Below are 12,984 nucleotides of genomic sequence, written 5' to 3'. Positions count from 1 at the left end.
GATCTGTCTCCAAGTTCATAAAATTGAAGTACTATCATCGCTGAACATGCTCATTTTTTGATTATCAGGTGAGCATACGGCTTTCAAATTCCATGATGAAAATCAAGATCACCAACACCCTATTACAGCTCTTACCCAAGGTAAATTGCTTGCACCCTATTACAATCAAGAAAAGATTTCCCATATAAATTGATTGTACGAGAAGTGTGTGTTGCTTCAGCTTCTTATGGCATTCCCTGTTACAGACTACACTCATGTAGAACAAAACTAAATTGTTACAGACTACACTCATGTAAAATAAAACTAAATTGACACTGTTTTTCCTTGCAGTATATGTATAAGAAGCATCAGATAAAAACAAAATGATGACATGATATGTTCTTAATGTTTTTTCTGACTGTTTTTACATTGCATTTACAATCATGACATGTTCTCTCTTGTAGGTTTGGACAATCAGGGGAAAAAACAAAATCTTAAAGTCAAAACCCGTGAGAATAAATGGTATAGTCAACTGTCTCCTATGGAGAAAGAAGAACATCTCAAGAAGCAGCGGATTGCCCATGAAGAAAAAAATGCAGCTCCAAGCCGTGGTCAAAGTGAAACGCCAAGCCAAAAAAAATCAGGAAACAATACTTCGAGTTTTGACGACGGCTTTTCTCCATCTCTGAATCAGGTTGTCTCTTGGGCATCTAATCATGTAGTTCTCACAAGCATGCTTCGGTTTATATGAACTATATATTTACCTTATTCTGAATGCCACACATTTTTTAATAGAACATGCTGATCCAAGAGAATGCTTGTAATCCTCCGTTCAAGGAGCTAACCCCGGTTAAAGATCTCACCCCCAAAGGTGGAAACACGCAAGGCAGTAGCACCAACTGGTATGGTCGGTTGTCTGCCGAGAAAAAAGAGGAACACTTAGAGAGGTTGCGGATAGCCTGGGAGCAGAAAAAATTGCTGCTAAAAATCTCAATAGTTCAGAAGAACAAGAGCAGCTTTCAGAGCAAGGTAATAAGCATATAAGGCAGGAACGTGACAGAGCTAGAAGACAAAACCTAACTCCCGAGGAGAGGCATACTCTGCTAACTAAGCGGAACGCAAACTACAAGGCTAGGCGGAACACCCCATGTGCTGAATCCATCGCGATGAAATGCCCACTTGCTCTATCTGCAAATACGGCTTACCTGGGAACCGTCACGAACGAATCACCAGCAGTGCAGGCAGCTACTTCACCGCATGCCTCACCTTCACCATGCACGCGGGACTGCAGCACAGAGAGTGACGGTAATATCGTATATTTCTCAAACTTACTCCATTTCTGTCCTATATTCAACAATTACTTAACGGCTCAATCATGTTCCAGGCGACTACCTTACTAGGACATTGGGCGACAATTTAAGCTGCGATGACTTCTTTAACGAAACAGAGGAGACCAATCGTCAGCCGTCAAATCTCCTGGAGAATCAAGCAGAAGATCAGGGGAATGAGAACAGATCTCAACGAAGGGCTCGTGAGCGAGCACGAAAAGAATTACTGGAAGAGGCTGAGAGGCGACGTTAGATTGCACACCGAAGAGCAGACAGACAAAACATACCACATGGGGAGAGACATGCCCAACAACAGCGTTGCAATGCTCGCTTCGCGACTAAGCATAGCAACCCATCCGTCGAGTCCACCACAATGTCCACCCGTGATGCTGGTACCTCATCATCCAGCACACATGCATCGCCCTCCAAATCACCTTTAGAGAGCACACAAGATTACACCGTCAATACAGATGGTAAGTTCGATCCAGCTATTTTCATCTTCTTGCGTCCACCAGCTTTTTATTATTTCTTACCGACTCAAAAAATGTAAAAGGTGAGATGGAGGCGTTCCTTGCCAGCTCATGGAGGAGAATCCCACCCCATGCGATGTCATGGATGATGTCATGGATGATGAGTATTATCTATTCGCCGGTGAAGGTACAACTGCATGCCTATCAATGTATAAAATCATTGATAAGATCTAATATATAATGCACAAAACCTAGATCCTTTTGAATTTGTTTACTCAAACCTGCCAGACAGCACGCACATCTTGAAGCACGCCGAGAACTGCGAACACCTGCAAGGCCAAAAAATCAGTACGAGACCGAGCGGTTTCCGCTGTCGGAATGGCCAAACCCAGTTGCTTGAACCGGAACCTATACCGGAACTCATGAGGCTGTGGTCTAGCTCCGATGCGGACTCTCGGCATTTCCGTGAGAGCCTCCGATTCTTCAACGACCACTTCTCCTTCACAACCCTTGGCGTCACCCTCGACAACAACTACACGAACATGAAGTCCGGGGTGTACACGTTCCGAGCACAGGCCACGATGTACCAAAACGTGCATTCATTCGGGCCAGGTTCTCGTCCGGAGCATCTGCAGCTATATTTCTATGATGATGACCCAAACCTAAACCATCGTTCCAAATCCACAGAGAATTTAGATCAGTCTGTCGTCAAGATGTTGGTGGACATCCTCAAAGAAAACCCCTACTCAACAGTTTAGGAGTCTGGGAGCCCAGAAGGAAAACCTTGATGAGTACCGCATTGAGCTGAACACAGACCAGAAACTAGACCAAAGGAGGTATAACAAACCAATAGCAGATGAGGTGGCTGCTATTTGGGTAGAGGGTAACAACCTAGCAAGAAGGTTCGAGCGCAGCATTATACTCCATGGTAATAACAATGAGAGATATGGTATACAGGCGACACAGGGCTGTTACAACCCACTCTCATACCCACTGTTCTTCCCAAATGCTGAGCTCGGATGGCATCCTAACATACCTAAACAAAATGTGTCATATGCATCTGCGCAAAAGTCAAGAGCAGAACGGGATAACGATGCAGGTACGATTTTTCATATATTAATATATTTTGTTCAATTCATTCCCATATGATGCCTAATATTTTGCTTTTTTCACTTTCTACAGAGGGAAGAAGCAGGTGGTGCGTCTCTGTCAGAGACTATTACTGATATAGGCTGCAGACGCGTCATGTCATATTCAACCCCATACTGCATGGAGGACGATTGTTTCAGCAATTTGCGGTCGACATGTACATAAAAATTGAGGGTTGTAGGTTGAACTGGTTCAGGGAGCACCAGAAAGAGATACGTGTTGATCTGTATAAAGGCATTGTTGATAGCATCACTGCAGGAGAATCGCGAGCAAGCATTGTTCGCACAAGGACGGTGCTCCCATGGTCGTTCAAGGGGGGTTATCGAGCCATGAAGATCGACATATGGATGCCATGGCACTGGTGAAAACTTACGGCAAGCCCGATATTTTCCTGACAATGACTTGCAACCCGAACTGGCCGGAGATACTTAATGAGTTGTACCCTGGCCAGACCCCGCAAGATCGACCAGACCTTGTTGCCCGTGTATTTAGAGCTAAGCTGGAGGCGATGAAGGAGATGCTCCTAAAAAATCACATCCTCGGTGTTGTCACAGCTCATGTATATGTTGTCGAGTTCCAGAAGAGAGGCCTCCCCCATGCCCATTTCCTGTTGATCATGGATTCAACCTATAAGCTCGTTGTGCCAGAGCAATACGACCGTGGCATATCTGCCGAACTCCCTGACAAAAATAAATACCCGGATCTCTATGCCATGGTCGTAAAGCATATGATGCACGGCCCATGTGGGGTTCTCAAGCCCAACAACGTCTGCATGCAAGAGGGGGTGTGCAAATGCAGATATCCGCGAGAGTTCAACGAGAACACCGTACAAGGGAAGGACTCCTACCATGTTTATCACAGACGAAAGGACGGTCGTCACGCAAAGGTCCGTGGTCAGATTCTGGACAACAGATGGGTTGTGCCCTATAACCCATACCTTCTGCGGATGTTTAACTGCCACATCAATGTTGAGGTGTTCTCAAGCATCAAAGCCGCAAAGTACCTTTATAAGTACATATACAAGGGCCACGATCGGGCTTCGTTCAACATCGACCAGCCTGACAATGACGGTAACATAGATGAGATCAAGAGATACATTGACGCGAGGTGGGTTACTCCACCAGAGGCTATGTGGAGGATATTTGGCTTCAAGCTCTGTGATAATTCGCCAGCCGTCCTTCAGCTGCCGCTTCATCTCCTAGATATGCACAGGGTCACTTTCAAAGCAGGGGAGGACCTGAAGGACGTTATCGCCCGGGATAATGTAGAGAGTTCAATGCTCACGGAGTATTTTGTGGCTAATGATACGTCTCAAACGTATCTATAATTTCTTATGTTCCATGCTAGTTTTATGACAATACCTACATGTTTTGTTCACACTTTATATCGTTTTGATGCGTTTTCCGGAACTAACCTATTGACGAGATGCCGAAGTGCCGGTTCTCGTTTTCTCGCTGTTTTTGGTTTCAGAAATCCTAGTAAGGAAATATTATCGGAATTGGACGAAATCAACGCCCAGCATCTTAGAATTCCACGAAGTTTCCAGAACACCCGAGAGCCGCCAGAGGAGAGCCCTGGGGGGCCCACACATGGTGGCGGCGCGGCCAAGGAGCCAGGCGCGCCGCCCTACTGTGTGGTGGCCCCGTCAGCCTTCCGACTTCGCCTCTTCGCCTATTTAAAGGTCCCTGACCTAAATCTTCGAGACGGAAAAACCACGGTACGAGAAACCTTCCAGAGCCGCCGCCATCGCGAAGCCAAGATCTGGGGGACAGGAGTCTCTGTTCCGGAACGCCGCCGGGACGGGGAAGTGCCCCCGGAAGGCTTCTCCATCGACACCACCGCCATCTTCATCAACGCTGTTGTCTCCCATGAGGAGGGAGTAGTTCATCCTCGAAGCTAAGGGCTGTACCGGTAGCTATGTGGTTAATCTCTCTCCTATGTACTTCAATACAATGATCTCATGAGCTGCCTTACATGATTGAGATTCATCTGAGTTTTGTATCACTATTAGTCTATGTGCTACTCTTGTGATGTTATTAAAGTAGTCTATTCCTCCTTCACGGTGTAATGGTGACAGTGTGTGCATCGTGTAGTACTTGGCGTAGGTTATGATCATAATCTCTTGTAGGTTATGGAGTTAATTATTACTATGATAGTATTGATGTGATTTATTCCCCCTTCATAGTGTAAAGGTGACAGTGTGTATGCTATGTAAGTACTCGGTTTAAGTTGCAAAGATCTATTATGCTCTAAAGGTTACTTAAATATGAATACCGAATGTTCTGGAGCTTGTTAACTCCGGCATTGAGGTGCTCTTGTAGCCCTACACAACGAATGGTGTTCATTATCAAACAGAGTATATGTAGCACAAAGGAAGAGAACTTATTTATTATGTGATCAATGTTGAGAGTGTCCACTAGTGAAAGTATGATCCCTAGGCCTTGTGTCCAATACTGCAATCATCGCTTGTTTACTGTTTTACTGCATCTTTACTTCCTGCAATAATACTACCATCAACTGCACGCCAGCAAGCACTTTTCTGGCGTCGTTACTACTGCTCATATTCATTAATACTACTTGTATTTCACTATCTCTTCGCCGAACTAGTGCACCTATACATCCGACAAGTGTATTAGGTGTGTTGGGGACACAAGAGACTTCTTGTATCGTGATTGCGGAGGTTGCTTGAGAGGGATATCTTTGACCTCTTCCTCCCTGAGTTCGATAAACCTTGGGTGATCCACTTAAGGGAAACTTGCTGCTGTTCTACAAACCTCTGCTCTTGGAGGCCCAACACTGTCTACAAGAAATAGAAGCACCCGTAGACATCAAGCACTTTTCTGGCGCCGTTGCCGGGGAGGTAATGTAAAAGGCACTCACACTCTGGTCCAGGTAACTAAGTACTTTTCTGTTGCCGTTGTGTGTGTGCTCGAAGCTATTTCCTTTAGATCCTGCAATTGCGTCTTTTTGTTTCTTGTTAAACACTAGTAAGGCATAATGGAAAACATCTGTGAGCTTTTTAAACTATTTCCCGAGTCAAGACATGAATGGTTTAATGCGAAAATTAAAAAACCTATGGAACCTTATTTGCACGCTAGTAGCAATGATATTAGTATGAACGCTTTGAACACCATTGTTGCTAATGATATAGAAAATTCTAAGCTTGGGGAGGTCGGTTTTGATGAAAATGATCTCTTTAGCCCTCCGGGTATTGAGGAGAAAGTTTATGTTGATTATGATATGCCTCCCATATATGATGATTATAATGATAGTGGTCTTTTGGTGCCGCCTACTATGGAGGATAAGTTTAATTATGATTACAATATGCCTCCTATATTTGATGATGAGAATAATAATGATAGCTACTTTGTTGAATTTGCTCCCACTACAACTAATAAAATTGATTATGCTTATGTGGAGAGTAATGATACTTTTATGCATGTGAATAAGAATGCTTTATGTGATACTTATATTGTTGAGTTTGTTCATGATGCCTCTGAAAGTTATTATGAGAGAGGAAAATATGGTTGTAGAAATTTTCATGTTACTAAAACACCTCTCTATATGCTGAAATTTTTGAAGTTACACTGGTTTTATCTTCCTATGCTTGTTACTTTGCTCTTCATGAACTTGTTTATTTACAAGATTCCTATGCATAGGAAGCATGTTAGACTTAAATGTGTTTTGAATTTGCTTCTTGATGCTCTCTTTTGCTTCAACTCTTATTTCTTGCGAGTGCATCATTAAAATTGCCGAGCCCATCTTAATGGCTATAAAGAAAGAACTTCTTGGGAGATAACCCATGTCTTTATTTTGCTACTGTTTTGTTGTGTCTTGGAAGTTGTTACTACTGTAGTAACCTCTCCTTATCTTTATTTTAGTGCATTGTTGTGCCAAGTAAAGTCTTTGATAGCAAGGTTCATACTAGATTTGGATTATTGCGCAGAAACAGATTTTTGTCTGTCACGAATTTGGGCAGGGTTCTCTGTAGGTAACTCAGAAAAATCTGCCAATTTACGTGCGTGATCCTCAGATATGTACGCAACTTTCATTCAATTTGAGCATTTTCATCTGAGCAAGTCCAGTGCCTCTAAAAAATTCGTCTTTATGGACTATTCTGTTTTGACAGATTCTGCCTTTTATTTCGCATTGCCTCTTTTGCTGTGTTGGATGGATTTCTTTGTTCCATTGACTTCCAGTAGCTTTGGGCAATGTCCAGAAGTGTTAAGAATGATTGTGTCACCTCTGAACATGTGAATTTTTGATTATGCACTAACCCTCTAATGAGTTGTTTCGAGTTTGGTGTGGAGGAAGTTTTCAAGGGTCAAGATAGGAGGATGATATACTATGATCAAGAAGAGTGAAAAGTCTAAGCTTGGGGATGCCCCCATGGTTCATCCCTGCATATTTCAAGAAGACTCAAGTGTCTAAGCTTGGGGATGCCCAAGGCATCCCCTTCTTCATCAACAATTTATCAGATTTCTTCTCTTGAAACTATATTTTTATTCGGTCACATCTTATGTACTTTACTTGGAGCGTCTGTTTTCTTTTGTTTTTGTTTATGTTTGAATAAATTCATGCTTGTGTGGGAGAGAGACACGCTCCGTTGTTGCGTATGAACACATGTGTTCTTAGCTTTACTTTTAATGTTCATGGCGAAGGTTGAAACTGCTTCGTTCATTGTTATATGGTTGGAAACGTAAAATGCTTCATGTGGTAATTGGTATAATGTCTTGAATAATTTGATACTTGGCAATTGTTGTGCTCATATAGATCATGTTTAAGCTCTTGCATTATGTACTTTGCACCTATTAATGAAGAACTACATAGAGCTTGTTAAAATTTGGTTTGCATGATTGGTTCTCTAGAGTCTAGATATTTTCTGGTTAAGGTGTTTGAACAACAAGGAGACGATGTAAACTCTTATAATGCTTACAATATGTTCATATGTGAGTCTTTCTGCACCGTTTTATACTTGAGTTTGCTTCAAACAACCTTGCTAGCCTAGCCTTGTATTGAGAGGAATTCTTCTCGTGCATCCAAATCCTTGAGCCAAAAACTATGCCATTTGTGTCCACCATACCTACCTACTACATGGTATTTCTCTGCCATTCCAAGCAAATACTTCATGTGCTACCTTTAAACAATTCAAAAGCTATTATCTCTTATTTGTGTCAATGTTTTATAGCTCATGAGGAAGTATGTGGTGTTTTATCTTTCGATCTTGTCATTTACTTCTGACAGACTTTCACAATGGACTAGTGGCATATCCGCTTATCCAGTAATTTTGCAAAAAGAGCTGGCTATGGGGTTCCCAGCCCCAATTAATTACAACTTGCATTAATAATTCTCTTCACATGTTTTGCTATGATTCATCAGTAAGCAACTTAATTTTGCGAATAGACACTCCTTCATGGTATGTGATTGTTGGAAGGCACCCGAGGATTCGGTTAGCCATGGCTTGAGAAAGCAAAGGTTGGGAGGAGTGTCATCTAAAAAAAAATGAAAAAATATAAACTAAACTAAAGTACATGTGTAAACAAAGAGAAGAGGGATGATCTACCTTGCTGGTAGAGATAACGTCCTTCATGGGAGCCGCTCTTGAAAGTCTGGTTGATGAGGTAGTTAGAGTGCCTACTACCATTCGTTGACAACAACAAACACCTCTCAAAACTTTACTTTTATGCTCTCTATATGATTTCAAAACTTAAAAAGCTCTAGCACATGATTTAATCCCTGCTTCCCTCTGCAAAGGGCCTATCTTCTACTTTATTGTTGAGTCAGTTTACCTATTCCTTCTATCTTAGAAGCAAACACTTGTGTCAACTGTGCATTGATTCTTACATGTTTACCTAGTGCATTTGTTATATTACTTTGTGTTGAAAATTATCCATGAGATATACATGTTGAAGTTGAAAGCAACCGCTGAAACTTATATCTTCCTTTGTGTTGTTTCAAAGCCTTCTACTAAGAATTTATTGCTTATGAGTTAACTGTTATGCAAGTCTTATTGATGCTTGTCTTGAAAGTACTATTCATGAAAAGTCTTTGCTATATGATTCGACTTGTTTACTCATTGTCTTCATCATTGCTTCGAATCGCCGCATTCATCTCATATGCTTTACAATAATGTTGATCAAGATTATGTTGGTAGCATGTCACTTAAGAAATTATCATTGTTATCGTTTACCTACTCGAGGGCGAGTAGGAACTAAGCTTGGGGATGCTTGATACGTCTCAAACGTATCTATAATTTCTTATGTTCCATGCTAGTTTTATGACAATACCTACCTGTTTTGTTCACACTTTATATCGTTTTGATTCGTTTTCCGGAACTAACCTATTGACGAGATGCCGAAATGCCAGTTCCTGTTTTCTGCTGTTTTTGGTTTCAGAAATCCTAGTAAGGAAATATTATCGGAATTGGACGAAATCAACGCCCAGCATCTTAGAATTCCACGAAGTTTCCAAAACACCCGAGAGCCGCCAGAGGAGAGCCCTAGGGGGCCCACACATGGTGGCGGCGCGGCCAAGGAGCCAGGCGCGCCGCCCTACTGTGTGGTGGCCCCGTCAGCCTTCCGACTCCACCTCTTCGCCTATTTAAAGGTCCCTGACCTAAATCTTCGAGACGGAAAAACCACGGTACGAGAAACCTTCAGAGCTGCCGCCATCGCGAAGCCAAGATCTGGAGGACAGGAGTCTCTGTTCCGGCATGCCGCCGGGACGGGGAAGTGCCCCCGGAAGGCTTCTCCATCGACACCACCGCCATCTTCATCAACGCTGCTGTCTCTGATGCGTGTAGTTGACACGTCCGTTGGGAACCCCAAGAGGAAGGTGTGATGCGCACAGCGGCAAGTTTCCCTCGGCTAGAAACCAAGGTTTAATCGAACCAAGTAGGAGTCAAGAAGCACGTTGAAGGTTGATGGCGGCGAGATGTAGTGCGGCGCAACACCGGAGATTCCGGCGCCAACGTGGAACCCGCACAACACAACCAAAGTACTTTGCCCCAACGAAACAGCTGAGGTTGTCAATCTCACCGGCTTGCTGTAACAAAGGATTAACCGTATTGTGTGGAAGATGATTGTTTGCAGAGAAAACAAGTAAAACAAGTATTGCAGCAGATTTGTATTTCAAGTATTAAAGAATGGACCGGGGTCCACAGCTCACTAGAGGTGTCTCTCCCATAAGATAAAAGCATGTTGGGTGAACAAATTACGAATCGGGCAATTGACAAATAGAGAGGGCATAACAATGCACATACATGACATGATAAGTATAGTGAGATTTAATTGGGCATTACGACAAAGTACATAGACCGCCATCCAACCGCATCTATGCCTAAAAAGTCCACCTTCAGAGTTATCGTCCGAACCCCTTCCAGTATTAAGTTGCAAAGCAACGTACAATTGCATTAAGTATGGTGCGTAATGTAATCAACAACTACATCCTCGGACATAGCGCCAATGTTTTATCCCTAGTGGCAACAACGACAACACAACCTTAGAACTTTCGTCACTCGTCCCGTGTGTCAATGCAGGCATGAACCCACTATCGAGCATAAGTACTCCCTCTTGGAGTTAAAAGTAAAAACTTGGCCACAGCCTCTACTAGAAACGGAGAGCATGCAAGATCATAAACAACACATGTATAATAACTTGATAATTAACATGACATGGTATTCTCTATCCATCGGATCCCGACAAACACAACATATAGAATTACGGATAGATGATCTTGATCATGTTAGGCAGCTCACAAGATCCAACAATGAAGCACAATGAGGAGAAGACAACCATCTAGCTATCGCTATGGACCCGTAGTCCAGGGGTGAACTACTCACTCATCACTTCGGAGGCGACCATGGCGGTGTAGAGTCCTCCGGGAGATGAATCCCCTCTCCGGCAGGGTGCCGGAGGAGATCTCCGTAATCCCCCGAGATGGGATCGGCGGTGACGGCGTCTCGGCAAGGTTTTCCGTATCGTGGTTTTTCGCATCGGGGGTTTCGCGACGGAGGCTTTAAGTAGGCGGAAGGGCAGGTCAAGGGGCGTCACGAGGGGCCCACACTATAGGTCGGCGCGGCCGGGCTTGGGCCGCGCCGCCCTATAGCTCGGCCACCTCGTGGCCCCACTTCGTGTGTTCTTCGGTCTTCCGGAAGCTCCGTGGAAAAATAGGGCCCCGGGTCTTCGTTTCGTCCAATTCCGAGAATATTTCGTTACTAGGATTTCTGAAACCAAAAACAGCAGAAAACGAGAACCGGCACTTCGGCATCTTGTTAATAGGTTAGTTCCGGAAAATGCACGAATATGACATAAAGTGTGCATAAAACATGTAGGTATCATCAATAATATGGCATAGAACATAAGAAATTATCGATACGTCGGAGACGTATCAAGCATCCCTAAGCTTAGTTCTGCTCGTCCCGAGCAGGTAAAACGATAACAAAGATAATTTCTGAAGTGATATGCCATCATAACCTTGATCATACTATTTGTAAACATATGTAGTGAATGCAGCGATCATAACAATGGTGATGACATGAGTAAACAAGTGAATCATATAGCAAAGACTTTTCATGAATAGTACTTCAAGACAAGTATTAATAAGTCTTGCATAAGAGTTAACTCATAAAGCAATAAATCAAAGTAAAGGTATTGAAGCAACACAAAGGAAGATTAAGTTTCAGCGGTTGCTTTCAACTTGTAACATGTATATCTCATGGATAATTGTCAACATAGAGTAATATAACAAGTACAATATGCAAGAATGTAGGAATCAATGCACGGTTCACACAAGTGTTTGCTTCTTGAGGTGGAGAGAAATAGGTGAACCGACTCAACATAAAAGTAAAGAGAATGGTCCTTCAAAGAGGAAAGCATCGATTGCTATATTTGTGCTAGAGCTTTTATTTTGAAAACATGAAACAATTTTGTCAACGGTAGTAATAAAGCATATGAGTTATGTAAAGTTATATCTTACAAGTTGCAAGTCTCATGCATAGTGTACTAATAGTGCCCGCACCTTGTCCTAATTAACTTGGACTACCGGATCTTTGCAATGCACATGTTTTGACCAAGTGTCACAATGGGGTACCTCCATGCCGCCCGTACAAAGGTCTAAGGAGAAAGCTCGCATTTTGGATTTCTCGCTTTTGATTATTCTCAACTTAGACATCCATACCGGGACAACATGGACAACAGTATAATGGACTCCTCTTTAATGCATAAGCATGTGGCAACAATTATTATTCTCATATGAGATTGAGGATATGTGTCCAAACTCGAAACTTCCACCATGAATCATGGCTTTAGTTAGCGGCCCAAAGTTCTTCTCTAACAATATGCATGCTCCAACCATGAAGGTGGTAGATCTCTCTTGCTTCGGACAAGACGGACATGCATAGCAACTCACATAATATCCAACAAAGAATAGTTGATGGCGTCCCCGTAAACATGGTTATCGCTCAACAAGCAACTTAATAAGAGATAAAGTGCATAAGTACATATTCAATACCACAATAGTTTTTAAGCTATTTGTCCCATGAGCTATATATTGCAAAGGTGAATGATGGAATTTTAAAGGTAGCACTCAAGCAATTTACTTTGGAATGGCGGATAAATACCATGTAGTAGGTAGGTATGGTGGACACAAATGGCATAGTGGTTGGCTCAAGTATTTTGGATGCATGAGAAGTATTCCCTCTCGATACAAGGTTTAGGCTAGCAAGGTTACTTGAAACAAACACAAGGATGAACGGTACAGCAAAACTCACATAAAAGACATATGGTAAACATTATAAGACTCCATACCGTCTTCCTTGTTGTTCAAAACTCAATACTAGATGTTATCTAGACTCTAGAGAAACCAAATATGCAAACCAAATTAGCAAGCTCTAAGTATTTCTTCATTAATGGGTGCAAAGTATATGATGCAAGAGCTTAAACATGAGCATAACAATTGCCAAGTATCAAATTATCCAAGACATTTTAGAGTTACTACATGTATCATTTTCCAATTCCAACCATATAACAATTTAACGAAGAAGAACTTCGCCATGAATA

This window comes from Lolium rigidum, chromosome 4 (assembly GCF_022539505.1).
Source record: "Lolium rigidum isolate FL_2022 chromosome 4, APGP_CSIRO_Lrig_0.1, whole genome shotgun sequence".
NCBI lineage: Eukaryota > Viridiplantae > Streptophyta > Magnoliopsida > Poales > Poaceae > Lolium > Lolium rigidum.
Note: the sequence above shows the minus strand (reverse complement) of the source record.